We start from the raw sequence: 16,012 nt of genomic DNA, 5'->3' as shown, positions 1-16,012 counted from the left end.
CACACAGGCATATAGACACCTTTGCCCCCATCTCCACAACTCATGTCTTGTTAGACTCAGTGATCACATCCAATATCTTATAGGAGAGAGAAAACAAATGTAGGATTCAATGCTACAAGGTGCTACATGCCTTCAACTGCCCTGCAGGATCAAAAGGTAGCAGGCAAAGTATTGCCAAGCACAAGTGTTCAGAATTTATGAGTCAAGCTTAGGGGTATGGAAGGGCTTCCATATGAAGAGAGATTAATAAGATTGGGATTTTTCAGTTTGGAAAAGAGATGGTTAAGGGGGGATACGATAGAGGTCTATAAAATCATGACGGTTGTGGAGAAAGTAAATAAGGACGTGTTATTTACTCCTTCTCAGAACACGAACTAGGAGTCACCAAATGAGATTAATAGGCAGCAGATTTAAAACGAACAAAAGGAAATATTTCTTCACACAACGCACAGTCAACCTGTGGAATTCCTTGCCAGAGGATGTTGTGAAGGCCAAGATGATAACAGGGTTCAAAAAAGAATTAGATTAATTCATGGAGGATACATCCATCAATGGCTATTAGCCAGGATGGGCAAGGATAGTGTTCCAAGCCTGTTTCCCAGAAGCTGGGAATGGGCGACAGGGGATGGATCACTTGATGTTTACCTATTCTGTTCGTTTCCTCTGAAGCATCTGGCATTGGTCACTGTCAGAAGACAGGATACTGGGTTAGATGGACCTTTGGTCTGACCCACTATGGCCATTCTTATATTCTTAAAGAAATCATGAGATTGGTTTAAAAATCATAAGATATTTTAAAACAATACATTTTGTGTTCTTTTGTCTTCTATTTTCTGAACCTTTAAGTCACACTCAAATCACGTTTTCATGCTTTTCTCTACAAGCACAACCACTAGAAATTTACTTTGGTGGGTTGGTTTTTTAAGATGGAAAGCTGAAATTTCCAGATAATAACCTGACTCCAGGAGCTTTGGAGTTAAGAAAAACACCAACTATCATGAGACTTGTAATAAAATTGCAAGGGTTGAAATTGCTGGAGATCCCTCCTGCTTACATAGCCACCAAAAATGTGGAATAATAGTGAAGGAAATGGAGGATAATACTGGCCTATTTTTTTTCTCCATGCCTTTTCCCCATGTTTGCTGCAGTATGAAATTTCTTCTGTAAGGAGCGGGGAGCTTTGCCATTGATCACAGTCAGAATAAGAGTTGTCCCTAAATGCTGAGAAACCTCACTTGGTTTTCTGGTGCTCTCTTGTCTCAGACCTCCCTGGGATTATCTGCCACAGCAGGAACAGAAGCCATCATAACATTTTACATGTCTAAAACCAGCTTTGCTAAGACAGAAATGGAGAGAATGTCAGAAGGAGTCTCTGTCAGACTGGAGTGGGATGGATTTGACAGGGTAAAAGGATAGGATTTGCTAATCTAGGCAGGGTGTTCTGTATACACGCGGTATTCCTGTGACGTCAGCGGATGTGGATGAATACTGGTAGTTTATTAAAGATTTCTGCTATTAGCAGTTCAAGTAAGAGATGAAGCATAGACTCAGTGCTTAATTTTTGCCAGGGCTTAGCCCCAGCACCTCTAGGATTGGCAGTTCATAGCCCAGGCAACTCTGGGCCTGCTGTGTCAGGTATGAAAGTAAAAAAATCGCTTGAACCCGCGCACTTAATTGGTTGAGTCCCAGCATCTCTTTCATTACAAGTGAAGCACTGGATGGACTTATGGCTGAAACACTGGACTGAGTCTTTGACAACCCGATTTCAAGTCTCAGCTTTGATGCAGATTTCCTGTGTCACTTGATCTCAGTGTGCCTCAGTTCCTTAAACTGTAAAATGGGGATAATAATTCTGCCTTATCTCTTAGGTTATAAACTCTGTGCGACAAGGTCTTCTCACTTTGTACTTATATAGTCCCTAGCTCAGGGAGGGCCTGGTTTCTGTTGGAGCTTTTAGTCACTACTGTAATACAAATACTGAAACTAGGATAAGATTCTGATCTCATTTATTCTGGTGTAAATGCAGAATAATTCCATTGAGAAGTGCAAGTAAGATCAAAATCAAATTCTGAATTAGCTTGAGCAGTATTTATGCCTCTTTTTGTATTTGCCTTCAAACAAATTTGCAGGCAGGAAACAGTGGATTTAAATCAAATATTAGAGAATATTTTGAGAATATGAACTTTGAACTCATGACCATGAATAGTCACAATAGAATCCTAATTCTTCAAATTACCTTAATCCAATCAAGGAATAGAAACAATACCATGTGACTGATCAAAGGTATCCAACTCAGCTTGAATTTCAAATAGCATATACTAAACTGTTCCCAAACAATCTGCAGATAAATCTATTTTTTGGCAAATAATTTTGAATAAGGGATACGTTTGAAAATTAATTTGGACACTTAACAGAGAGGTTAAATTTATCATATGAGTTATTCAGTCCGATCTAGCAACCAGTCTTGCTATGGGAACATTTGTGATATCACAAATTGAGCATCATATCTTCATTGTAGCATTGCTTATTAGGGGACTCAGATAGGGTGAGGGAACAAGAGCTTCTTTAAACACAAAATCAAAATATACATTGGTAAAAGTTAAGACATTGATATTTCAAGTACCTTAAAGTTTCCAACCTAATACATTTAAAGGTTACTCTTGGTGCAAAAGGCTTTCCTTAAAGAAAGGAAGAAGGACATTTCCTCTCCACACTTGATATATTATTTTAGAGGTCTTCCAATAGATTTTTATCCCTCAGTTCAGGAAAACATACAGGCGAGTCTCATCTTACACAGGGGTTCCGTTCCGCGATTAGCGCGTAAAGCGAAAACTGCATATAGTCAAAATCACATTGAGTTGAATGGTGGGCGGAATCGCCCGCATTACAAGTATATAGTATATAGAGGTATATAAAATCATGAGTGATGTGGAGAAAGTAGATAAGGAAAAGTTATTTACTTATTCCCATAATACAAGAACTAGGGTCACCAAATGAAATGAATAGGCAGCAGATTTAAAACAAATACAAGGAAGTTCTTCTTCATGCAGCGCACAGTCAACTTGTGGAACTCCTTACTTGAGGAGGTTGTGAAGGCTAGGACTATAACAGCATTTAAAAGAGAACTGGATAAATTCATGGTGGTTAAGTCCATTAATGGCTATTAGCCAGGATGGGTAAGGAATGGTGTCCCTAGCCTCTGTTTGTCAGAAAATGGAGATGGATGGCAGGAGAGAGATCACTTGATCATTGCCTGTTAGGTTCACTCCCTCTGGGGCACCTGGCATTGGCCACCATCGGCAGACAGGATACTGGGCTAGATGGACCTTTGGTCTGACCCGGTACGGCCGTTCGTATGTTCTTATGTAAGTACAGTATTAAAATGGTTCTTTTTCTTTTTTTTTCTTTTGTTTTTTCTTTTTGCTGACCGCGTAAAGCTGAAATCGCGCATGTTAAATGCGCGTAAGATGCGACAGACTACCTGTGAAGGACAGCATTTAAGCATGTGTTTAATGCCCACTGTAGTGATGCAGGGTCAATGCGTAGTTATGCATGCTTTCCTGAGTCAGGGCTTCAAACTTCAAGCAATGTTGAGTTAATATGCAGGTATAAATAAATATCTAAGGCCAAGTCTACATAACTGTGTGATTCCATTGAAATTAATGCAGTTACTCCAGAATTACACCAGTAAAACTCAGAGCAGAATTTGGCCATTGATGCAGGACAAAGTCACAATTCTCAGATTCTTTGCCTACTCAGTCATTGTTTTCTGACAAAGATATTTACTTCATAAGCATCAGTTTTGGAACCGCTCAACTGACACATTTTCTGAATGACATAAATCAATGACTTTCTACCCAAGATGGAAATCTCTGATTGTCATCTCCTCTGCATACATACACACACACACACACACACACACACACTTGCAGACACAGAAGTAATGGGTATTTTATTCTGTCATTCTGTGCAGCCAAAGGCTCACCTCTGCTCACTGGGGTCTTTACGTAACCTGACCTCCAGAAGCCAATTACATCTGTTTTCTTTGTGCTCATGTGTTTCTAGTATTGACACCAACTCTGCTTTCAACAAAGGGTGGGTTCCCATGAACTCCGTTCTTTATTACCAGCTGGTTCTTATTAGAGATTAACCAATAAAAAATGAGTAATACAGTCAGCAGCATGTTCCTACATGTAGCACTTTTCCATGTGTTTCAATTTACCAATCGACCAGTAAAGCCCTTCCCTCCAATGAACTGCATTCCATACCTCACATTTTTTTTTGCTTATTTTGATAAATGTAGCTTTTAATAGATAAAAAGGGCAAGAATCTGGCTTGTGCTGTCTACTGTTAGCTGGAACATTGATGTTGGTTAGATGAATCAGACAATACTGCTTGATCTTTTCTCTGACAGCTTATTATTCCTTGGTTAGCGGGCTTCTAAAATTTCTTTCACAGAAATTCCCTGTCATTGTGCTTTGTTAAAACACGTCAAAAAGTAACATCCCCACTTTTGGGGCTTGTTTTGCTTGCTTCCTTCAACAGCAAAAATTAAAAGAAACATTGTAAAATGTTCAGCAAATCCCATTGCGGTTGGGGTTTTTGCAGTTTATAATGCTTATCCAGCATCAAGCGTTCATGTACAGCATTGAAGGGTTGACACCTGAAAGCTGCGTCATATAAAATGGGTCTCTCCTAATATACACTATTGTGGGGGAAAGGGCAAACTAATGGATCCCTGCAGTTGAGAAAGCGGAGGACATACCTATGAGCTTATTCTTTATAACTACATCTCCTGTCCTGCCAACACCTACACTTGCTTAACTTTAATCACTTACATAGTCCTAGTGGAGCAAATGCTCATGTGCTTAAAGTAAAGCACATGCATAAAAGCTTGCAGGACTGGGGCTTAAATCCTATTGTTTAACATTAGTGGTTAAGGGCCTGATCCCAGTATCATTGGCATCAATGGGAGCTTTACCATTGATTTAAGTGGGCAAAGGATCATGAGCTAACTGACTAAGGCCCTGATCCTTCAACAATCACGGGCACTACTCGCTCATGTCTGTACTCTCATAGGCAAGACACGATACACTGACAACAATAGGAAGGTTGGAAGGTGATTGGTAGAGAAATATAGGTGTTGGGTATACAGATTTCACAACATGCTGACTGGGGTAAGGCCAGGTCATCTTTAGGCAGGGGTGCTGGAACAATGTTTATAGTGGAGGTGCTGAGAGCCATCGAACCAAACTGTAAAGTCTGTATATAATGGAAATCACTTCAATCCAGGGAGTGCGGCAGCACACCACGCATCCCTAGTTCCAGCACCTATGTCTACAGCAGAGGAAGTTTATGAGCCTTCATCATTTGTGTTGGTCTGAAATCTTTGATCAAAAAACCCTCCAGTAAAATAAGGGCTAGTAGGTGCACACATGGCAAACATCTACCAACTTGGGACCAACAAGAGCCTGATGAAGTTGGTGCTCTGATTAAACATAGCCGTTCATTAAAATTCAATAAGTTTTGCTTTTATTACTACAACCCATTTTTAAAGTAAGCAAGTTAGTATTGGCATTTGACTAAGGATTTTTTTTAAATAAATGTGTTCCCTATTTTTAATTTTTCACATCGATAGTTTATGAGGAATACCCAGTTTCCCTTTCCAGAAGGCAACGCCGGTGGCATGAATTGAGATATTAAACCCCTTATTTCTCTGAAATGGTTACAGAACTTCCCTCTTCGACACAGAGCTCGGAACTTGGCTTCATTATCACTTTTCAGCAGGAGAATGAAAATACAGTAAATCTTTCCATTAAACCAAGCTGTTGAAAAGGGGGCACTTTATTGTTTTAAGGTAGTTCAAAGTAGGCTGAAAAGCTCCCTGTAAAAACAGGCGCGAGCTCATTAAACCCCCTAAGGTATAAATGTGCTAACTCAATTTTTTAGTACCTCTGATTTCTTAGCTGCCACTTTCCCATTCCATGCAGAGAAAGTTCAGTACATAGGAACACTGACTCCACAAAGTCATAGAAAGTTCACCATGTAAAATATGGTGACTGGCATTGATGTCTTTCAGCTATCAGCAAACTAAAGACTTTCCTTGGAATTTCATTAGGCAAGTTTTTACTCTATCAGTTCCTCATGATTCAAGTTATTACATGAATACCAAAATAATTAGCAATGTCTGGCCACCTTCTATAAAGTATCACCCAAATTAGAGTGCTAATTCTCACATCAGTCCTGCACTATTTGCTGAGGATGTGATATTCACTCTGAGACTTTGCAGCTATAGGCCAAAAAATTGGATCATCCAATTTAGTAGTAGATACAACCGTGGATTATAGTTAATTGTATTAAAATAATGATTAAGGCCCAGATTCCGGAAAGACTTAAGCATGTATCTTTATATCTATATACATGAAGTGCGTTATATACTTTTATTTCACCAACTATAATACAACTCTGCTACAATGGGTCCTCCACCTTCAGAACACAATGGTATCAATTCCATTCAAGGGATGTTCATTGTAGCAAACAATTTTTACTTAAAAATTAATTAAGCCTTAAGTGAAAAATAGAGAGAACTGTAGAAAAATCATTTCCAGAAGGGATTTTTTTATACATAATTGAAGTAAGATTCTGGATGTGTGTGTGTGTGTGTGTGTGTGTGTGTGTTGACTGATAACATTTTGACAATGATAAGTGAGGCTTTAGGAAATAAATACAGCCTGGATTATTGAAGTCTTTTCAGCAGTGTAGCCTCCAATTCAGTGGAAGTAAAAAAAAATTGCCTTTTTAGAGTCACCTAATCACTCTAGAAAGCTGGCTGTAGTTCAAATGATGTACGCTTAGAATGTCAGTGTAAATTATAGATGTAAACCTTTCAGACCATGCTGTGAGGAATCATTCATTGGTGGGTTTTTTAGTTGAGAAAACGTTGACCCTTAAGCTTCTTATTGTATTACTTGTGTGGGTTTTTTACAGGCAAGGAAGTAGGAAAAAAATATTAAATTAATAGCAGGCAAAACAGATGAGAGGCACATAATAACCGATACCTTTACTGATGAATCAGCAAGTAAAAAGGAGGGTGACCTGACTGCAAACCGTGGCACTCAACACTGTCCCACAACCCAAAGAACCCCTGGAGCTCCCAGTTAAGCAACAATCCAGCAAAAAGCTTAAGTGCATCCTTAGGTTTAAGCATCAATGGCTATTAGCCAGGATGGGCAGGGATGGTGTCCCTAGCCTCTATTTGCCAGAAGCTGGGAATGGGCGACAGGGGATGGATCAGTTGACGATTACCTGTTCTGTTCATTCCCTCTGGGGCACCTGGCAATGGCCACTGTCGGAAGCACACGGGGCTATATGGACCTTTGGTCTGACCCAGTATGGCCGTTCTTATGTTCTTATAAGCAACCCCATTGAAGTCAATGAGGTAACTCCCCTACTTAAGCTTGTGCACATGCTTGAATACCTTGCTGTCCTGGGCTGTATGGGGGAGAATAGGGACCAAAATAATAGCAAACCAATATAAATAGTAATATACTTCCATGCACACTTAAAATCAGAGTGATACTGAGGAGCCCCAATAAGGGATCCTGTTGCGCTAGGTGCTGTAGAAATTCAGGACAAAAAATGGCCCCACCCCAAAGAGCTTACAACCCTCCCCTCCCCCCCTCCCCCCCCCCCCGCAAAAAATGGTATCTGAAGACTTAAATTGTGTTAGTTTACTGAGCAGTTTTAAAAGTAAATGAATGATGTGGGCAGCTGTTTTTGCCTAGCTTTTTTCATAGAACAGCAATCAAAAAGTATTTCTTGTACACAGGCTTAAGAATATTAATGATGATAAAAATCAAAATGCAGTAGTTATATACATCTGTATTATTCGTTGAATCTAAAATAAAATAAAACAAAACAAAAATCTTGCCCACTCAATTCTAAATACGAGGGAAAGTCCTTCAGATTTCAATTTTGGGTTGAAAGTCACAACTCCATTGGCAAGAAATTAAATATTTGTTTAAATGGCCAGTATTATTGCTGAATCTGTAAAAATACAATATTTTGTGCTCTCACTGCTGGTTTTGCACGTGCAATCGATTAACAGACACGGTTCTCCATGTACTGATTACGCTGGTGTCAAAAGATGACTTGAACTGATGTGATAGGAAACAATTCTGCTCAAAAACAATCTAGGTGGGAATTTCCCATTGGAGAGAGCAGAGGTTGGGAGCAAGTTGAAGCCGTGTTAAACTGAAGTGCTTTTGAAAATCCTACCCTGCTCTGTGTGTGTGTAGATTGGGGAAAGGAATCTAAATGTCAAAAGGCAAATTTATTTTCAGATACAAGCAATGAAAATAGGAAAATAAACAATGAATATTAAAGACGCACTAATGCCCCCTGCTTGTTAGTGCTTTAGGGAGGTGCACAGCCTCACACAGTGGGAACTGTGCGACACAATGACAGCTCTCTGCCCCCTCCCCAGAGATGTCTGAGCCCTGTGGGGTTTGGTTTGTGCCTGAAATTGAGAACTTGAGCCCTGAAGTTTTGATGGGGAGACGGTTCCAAAAAACCAACTCCCGCAGATGTGCTCAGAAGCCTAAGTCTGGAGAAGTCCAACATCCAGGGAAATAGCTGAATCCCCAAATGGTCTTTTACAACCACATTCCCTCAGCAAACCCTGGGAGCTCCAACTTAACTTAGAGGTCTCATTCCACTTGCTCCACCCTGCAACGCCCTGTTGAGAGGAAAATATTCTTCCTAGCTGCTTCAAATGAGCAGCTGCTCTCTTCCACACCCACACCAGTGTTTAATTTGTAATGGAAGAGGTGCAGGGGCTCAAGCAATTAGGTGCCGGGGTTCAAGCCATTTTTTGACATTCATAACTGATGCAGCAAACCCAGAGGTGCTGGGGTGATGAACTGCCAAGTCTAGAGGCTCAGCCCTAGCAAACCCTGGCACAAATGAACCACTGACCACCACCAAAAACTTTGTTCTCACAACCCCATCTTTTTCTTTGCTGCCAGGACTCCATTTCTCTTCTCTCCTGATCTGGCCTCTACAGGTCAAATCGAGGTGTAAGGAACTCCAGCCATTAATGGAGTTGCCCTGCTTTCACCAGGTTTGAAGTTCTCCCCCTCCTAATGCTGGGCAGGAACCAGATTTTTCATTTTGCTGGAAAAATCCGTGATTTCAAAACGTTTTTCATTCCAAAACAGAATGAAAACAAACTTTTTTCGACATTTCCCACAAAACAAAATTTAAAAAAATCATTTTGGTCCAATCAAAACATTTAGTTTCAATAAAATCAAAATGTTTTGTTCCTATTTTAACCTTTCATTTTTTACATTAAATAATATAAAATAAACAATTTGAAATGAAGTGGCATTTCAAAACAGAAAATCAAACCTTTTTTCGGTTTCTCTTTCTAAACGAAATGTTGTCGAAATCCACATTTCCATGAAATGACATCATAGCATTTTCTGAGGGAGAAATGTGCCCTCCATAATTTTCCGACCACCTCTACTCCATCGTTGTGCTTTCAGAACTTTTCAGAACTTAACGGCCTCTGTCAGAGGGTTGTTGGCCCTTTTGGGCCCCAGTCCCATCTATGACTAATCAGCTGCCTCCTAGCTGAGTCTGTGAGGCAAGGGATGGGGCAATAGTGTGACTATCACCTGGTCCTAACAGAAGCCACCAACAGCTCAGTTGCTGGGGAGAACTGCAGGAGGTGCCTGCAGGAGACCCTGGGTCAGGGGAAAGAGTCTGGTTTATCCTGCAGGCACCTACCTACGTCCTGCAGTTCTCCCCAGCAACTGAGCTGTTGGTGCTTTTGTTAGGACCAGGTGATATTCAAACTATTGTTTCATCTCTTATAAACCAGACTCTTTCCCCTGACCCAGGAACTCCTGCAGGCCATCTGCATATGTAATCCTGTATGGAGCAGGCTAGGAAGGAGAAGGGGATGAAGAGGCTTGCCTTGACTCCCAGGCTGATGGTGGAGTATAATCCTGCAGGGAGTAGATAGATCCCTGAAGAAGACCACAGGTTAAAGGGAAGGGACATGACTGATGTGTTGAACTTGTGTAATTTGAGGAAATTAAGCCGAGTCCCTGAAGAGAAGGAGACTGATACCCTCTGGCTAGAGAATGTTCTTTGATGCACAGGCCCTGAATTAGTCCACCACTTTACAGTCTCCCTTTCCTCCATAAAGGCATGACTAAGAGTCCATTGAAGTCAATGGGACTACTTCCATGGTCTTTGGATCAGACCCTAAAGTTGCCTCTTACTGCTGTAGATTCTTCTCTTTCTACCATTGTGGTCTGGGCTTCAAGCTCCATTGGTGGCTTCCTGCCTCTTACCTACTTCTACTCACCACACTAACCCTGGGGCATAAATACGGCTCGATCACACTGGCCTCAGTCAATGTTCCTATTGATTTCTATTTAATATGTCTTCCGCCCCTTCTTGCAAAAATTCTCAGTCAATCTGCTGCATACGGTTTGCTGCTGAGGGCAGAAACAAACTGATGATTGAACCATCTCCTTTTCCTGTTCCTGCTTCTCTATGCCAGTTTTGGAACACTGGTATAAAATAATTTATTCCCATCATAAAATGTCAGGTCAACAATGCTTAAACCTAACAATCATGCATGACCTTACTGAGATGATCTTATATATAATAATTATTATTGAATATTAATATTATAGTAGCACCCTCTAGAACATAGAATAACTGCTCCATTTTGGAAAATGTATAAGTATACATTATACATTTCTTAAGTATAAGAAAGACAGTCATTGGCATAGACTTTAAGGCTGGAAGGGATCATTGGATGATTTAGTCCAGGGGTCGGCAACGTTTGGCACGCGGCTCGCCAGGGTAGGCACCCTAGCGGGCCGGGCCAGTTTATTTACCTTCTGATGTGGCAGGTTCGGCCGATCGCGGCCCCCACTGGCCGCGGTTCACCATCCCGGGCCAATGGGGGCGGCGAGAAGCAGCGTGGGCGAGGGATGTGCTGGCCGCGGCTTCCCGCCGCCCCCATTGGCCCGGGACGGTGAACCGCAGCCAGTGGGGGCCGCGATCGGCCAAACCTGCCGTGTCAACAGGTAAATAAACTGGCCCAGCCTGCTAGGGTGCTTACCCTGGTGAGCCGCATGCCGAACGTTGCCGACCCCTGATTTAGTCTGACCACCTGTATAACACAGGCTATAGAATTTTTCAGTTACTCCTATACTGAGCTCAATAACTTGTGTTTGACTAAAGCCTATCTTCCAGAAAGGCATCCCATCTTGATTTGAAGACTCTAAGAAATAGAGACTTCACCACTTCTTTTGGTAATTGGTTGCAGGGGCTAATCAACTTCACCCATAAAAAATTGCTTTCTATCTCATTTAAATTTGTCTGGATTCAGCTTCTAGTCACCGGATCTTTTCATGCCTTTTTCCGCTAGTTTACAGAACCTTTTAGTACCTCGTATTTTCTCTTATGACAGTGCTTATGCACTGTAATCAAGTCACCTCTTGTACTTCTTTTTGATAAGCTTGACAGATTGAACTCCTAACTTCTCTCCCTATAAGACATCCACCTATCAGCATTTTTTTTTAAAGGAAACCTTTTTTTAAACAACAATCTTGCAATTCATTTTTAAAGTCATAATATTGCCCACAAATAATGCGCAAAAGCGACCCACCTGGGTATCTTCAACTATGATTTAGCCTCAACTGCTCTTCCCCATTTAACGGAGATCCTTTCTTTTTAAGCGAGAGAAATGCCATCTGGCAAGAGAGTCTTGTGAAATGAGATCATATTGTTTTACAAGAGCTTTCAGGAACCATTTGCCAGCTAGTTTCGATTGTCTGTAATTGTTCTGCGTGCGCTTTCTGTCTGGGTTAGTGCTGATGGCTGCAGCCGTGTCTGCCTGCATGCTCACTCATGTTGGGGAGGGTGATGCACAGCCATTACTTGAGGGAGACACTGTGTGACATAGCTCCCCAGGACTCCCCAGCCTCTGTGCTCAGCCTGCTGTTGCCAGCACACCAGAAGGAAGACCCCCTCTGAACAAAGCTGATACAGCAAGGACCCTTCCGCCATCAAAATTCTGTCAGCCCCCTTGGACCAATCAACAAAGAAGGCCCTGAGACAGCTGTAAAAAAGGAAGGAAAACTACTGGCGCCGGCAGAGTTTATCCAGGGTCACCCCCACAGCTGAAAATACGAAACACTATGCCATGTCACACCGGCCAGAACCCGGGGAGCGGGGGGGCTGGGTGTGTGCACATGGGGGTGGGGAAGCAGTACAGGGGAAGTCGCAGACCATCAGAAAATAAATCACCTCACATTGCCGCTGTCACTCTCAGCCCCAACTGGTTTTGACAAACAAAACTTCACTGTCCACTGACAAGAACAAATAAACTAACTTGGGAGAGACTGAAATTCACAGGGGGACTGAAATATTTACCTTGATACCTTATATGGCTAATAACCACTTCACCGCTTCACAGTCACTGACAGAATTAAAAAAAAAATTACATAAAATGGTTGAGGCTTTTGACTGGTCCAACCTGTCCTGGCAGAGGCATCAAAGTAGGATTAGAACAAGGTTTTAATTATACGTTGGTTTCCCCCCCCCCTCCCAAATCTCTTGCATTTGATTATGGAGTTCAGTTGAGTCAGCCAGATATTGCAGCTAATATAAATGATTTCATTCAAAGCCCCTCGGCCAAAGGTGCAAGGAGCATTTTTAAATTCTTCAGTAAACTTTTTTGTTTGTTTGTTTGCTCCCTGACTTTTTCAGGCAGTAACCCCTTGCCTTCTTCCTTCACAGTCTAGCAATCTGAATTTCTAAAAGGTACAGTTAGCCTTATTGATCAGTAATCCATGCACAACAATTGCATCGCACAAATAAATAAACCACACATGCCCCTTCAGAGGTATCACATTTAGGAAAAAATATCGATCATTTATTGGATTTCCAATGAGTCTCTTTCCATAAGGTGTAGATGTGATGGGCCTTTAGCCAGAAATAGAACCAGGGAACTCCAGAATCAAAAGCACGAATTGCTATAGCTTAAGCTAAAGTTCCTTAGCTGGAACTGTAACAGTGTTGTATCCTTTATGGATCAGGCACAGTGGGTTACATGCAACATGTACTTGCTCTTGGGTTACATACCTCAACGGATCAAAGAATACTCATCCCAGGTGTCTGAGGCCCACAGCAATTCAAATCCCGAACGAACTTTCACTTATTCAATGGGCACCATCTTGCTTGACTAGGAATTGAAATAGAGTCTGCCGGCAGTAAAAGCCTGATCCAATATAGCATGAGGTAAAGAGCCCATCTCACTAAATGGGCTGTAACAGACTTCCATTCTCTGTAGATTGCACACAGTGGGGGACTGTAACACACACTCACCAGTGGGTCACATGGGCACCAAGATCAAGATTTTTCAAAACTAATTGCCTAAAGAAAGGCTCCTAAATCCATGTTTAGGTATCTAGGGCGACAATTCAGGAAAGCACTTAAGCCCATGCTTAAATCCAATCCTATTCAGGACTACACTTAAGCAAATGCTCAACTTTAAGTAAAAAGAACAGGAGTACTTGTAGCACCTTAGAGACTAACAAATTTATTAGAGCATAAGCTTTCGTGGACTACAGCCCACTTCGGATGCATCCAAAGAAGTGGGCTGTAGTCCACGAAAGCTTATGCTCTAATAAATTTGTTAGTCTCTAAGGTGCCACAAGTACTCCTGTTCTTTTTGCGGATACAGACTAACACGGCTGCTACTCTGAAACCAACTTTAAGTACTTACTTAAATCCTACTGGCTTTAAAGGGACCAAAGCTTAAGTGCTGTCCAAAATCAGGATCTTTCCTGAATCAGGGCCTCAATCAGTAGTCTGATTATCAAAAGTGCTGAGCACTCACAAGCCACTTGATTTAAGTGGGGTCTGCTGGGGACTCAGCACTTTTGAAAAATCAGGCAGATGCCTAAATAGGGACATAAGAGCCTATTGTTCAGCTCCTATTTTTGAAATCTTGGCCAGGATCTCCAGCAGAATCATGCAAAATACTGTAGTTCATCTTGAAACTACGGGAAATGCACATGGTTTCACATTTGATTACAAACTGAAAACTCAGACTAGATTTGTCGTCACTTTCAGGGAGCCCAAATTTTAAGCCAAACTGGTTATAGTTTTGCATCCAACAAACTATCAGTTTTGAATGGTTTTGACAGATTTAAAACTACAAAACCTGTCTTCACCAAACAGGGACACTCCACCAGAGTAGTAGAGCACATCATAGAATGGACCACCCACATACCCTGAGAGCGTCTTCTTCAATACAGAAATAAACCCCTCTCTCCTACCCACACCCCTAGTCGTCACCTACCACTCCCCACAGAAACCCATACTGCGTATGATCAAACAACTACAACCCATACTCAATGGGACCCCATCCTGAAATAAATCTTTCCTGAATTCCCTCTTCTGGCCTTCAAACAACTCCCCAATCTCTCCAAGCTGACCACCAGAAGCAAGCTCCCCACAGACCAGGACACACCACCTCAAAGAGGCGCCAGATCCTACCAGAACAACAGATTTGACACCTGAAGACATATCTCCACTGCTACAATGATCAACACTCCCACAACACAACTTTCAAGATCCATGGGGCTTACACATGCCTATCACAACATGTGGTGTACCTCATCCAGTGCACTAAATGCCCCAATAACAACTATGTGGGTGATACCAGACAATCACTACACTCTTGAATGAACTCTCACAGGAAAATGATAAAAGATAAAAACACCATATCACCTGTGGATGCACATTTTTCACAAAGCGATCACTCTATATCTGACCCATCAGTCCTCATCCTCAAAGGAAATCTGCTCTAGACTTTCAAAAGATGAGCCTGGGAGCTTAAATTCATAACTTTGTTAGACACTAAAAACTAATGACTACAAAATGGTCCCTCAGAATATGCGCTAACTCCTTATGCTAAACTATCTGTTTGATCTTGTATTTATCTGTGACACTCTGAGTACCTTTCCCAGACCTGAAGAAGAGCTCTTTGTAGTTCAAAAGCTTGTCTCTCTCACCAACAGAAATTGGTCCAATAAGATAGTACCTCATCCACCTCATCTGTCTAGGTGAAAATAACCCATTTCCAATTAAGTTCAATTTTGAGATTCAGGTTCGTTCAAATACACAGCCCAGTGTGGAACTTGAAGAGTGTAAATGCGCATAAATCAAAATCAGAGAAAATGTTCACATCAACACCTGATTTTGTAAAGCTGTTGAGAGCTACACAGTGTTAATGACTGGGGATATTTGCATAAGAACAAGCACATCATAGCCAGGAAGGATGGTCCAGAGGTTAGGGCACTACCATAGGACTTAGGTGTACAAATATCTTTAAAAAATCTGGCCCTATAAGTGACTTATCCAAAGTGACACAGATCTCCTAACTCCCAATGTCTGCCTCAGTTCCCCATCCGTAGAATGGGGATGATTGTACTTCCCTACGACATAGAATTGATTGTTGGGGAAATTATTAGATTATCACTAACACAGGGTTGTGATCATCTCAAATGGGAAAATAAGCAGAAGGAATAGACAAGATTCTTAAGAAGCAAAGTTTTGTTTTCATGTAAATACCCATAATACATAAAACACGAAGGAAAAAAATGAAAAGCAGAATTGATGTGATATCCTATAGGAACATCCTACAGGGCCGTCATTAAGGTTCTTATTCAGGCAGAAGTTCCATTGAAGTCAAGATTTGACAAGTGATAATACTGGCCTCCCTGCAAACACTTACTGTCAGGTATAGTGCTTGCTGTGGTGAGTAGTATCGTCAACAAGGTTACTCACAGTGGTGTGCATTACTTCTGGTAGTGAGCATTTGCACGATCAGGCCTCTAGCTATTAAAAAAAGGGACCATTTTATGGTAGATACAAAATGCTTGGGCTAAGTGGAAATTCTCCAACCACAAATTGACTC

General features: G+C 41.4%; 1 long non-coding RNA gene across 1 annotated transcript in view; it reads right to left on the bottom strand.

Moving 5' to 3' along the window:
• LOC135975637 (uncharacterized) overlaps positions 1-12,036 on the bottom strand; it is a 56,060-nt gene extending 44,024 nt beyond the window's left edge. Inside the window, exon 1 of the long non-coding RNA XR_010592615.1 lies at positions 11,693-12,036. This is a non-coding gene — a long non-coding RNA (uncharacterized LOC135975637). The remainder of the gene's footprint in view (positions 1-11,692) is intronic.
• Between the last annotated feature and the right edge of the window lie 3,976 nt (positions 12,037-16,012).

This window comes from Chrysemys picta, chromosome 14, assembly GCF_011386835.1.
Source record: "Chrysemys picta bellii isolate R12L10 chromosome 14, ASM1138683v2, whole genome shotgun sequence".
Lineage (NCBI taxonomy): Eukaryota > Metazoa > Chordata > Testudines > Emydidae > Chrysemys > Chrysemys picta.
This window is presented reverse-complemented; position numbering and strand designations above follow the sequence as displayed.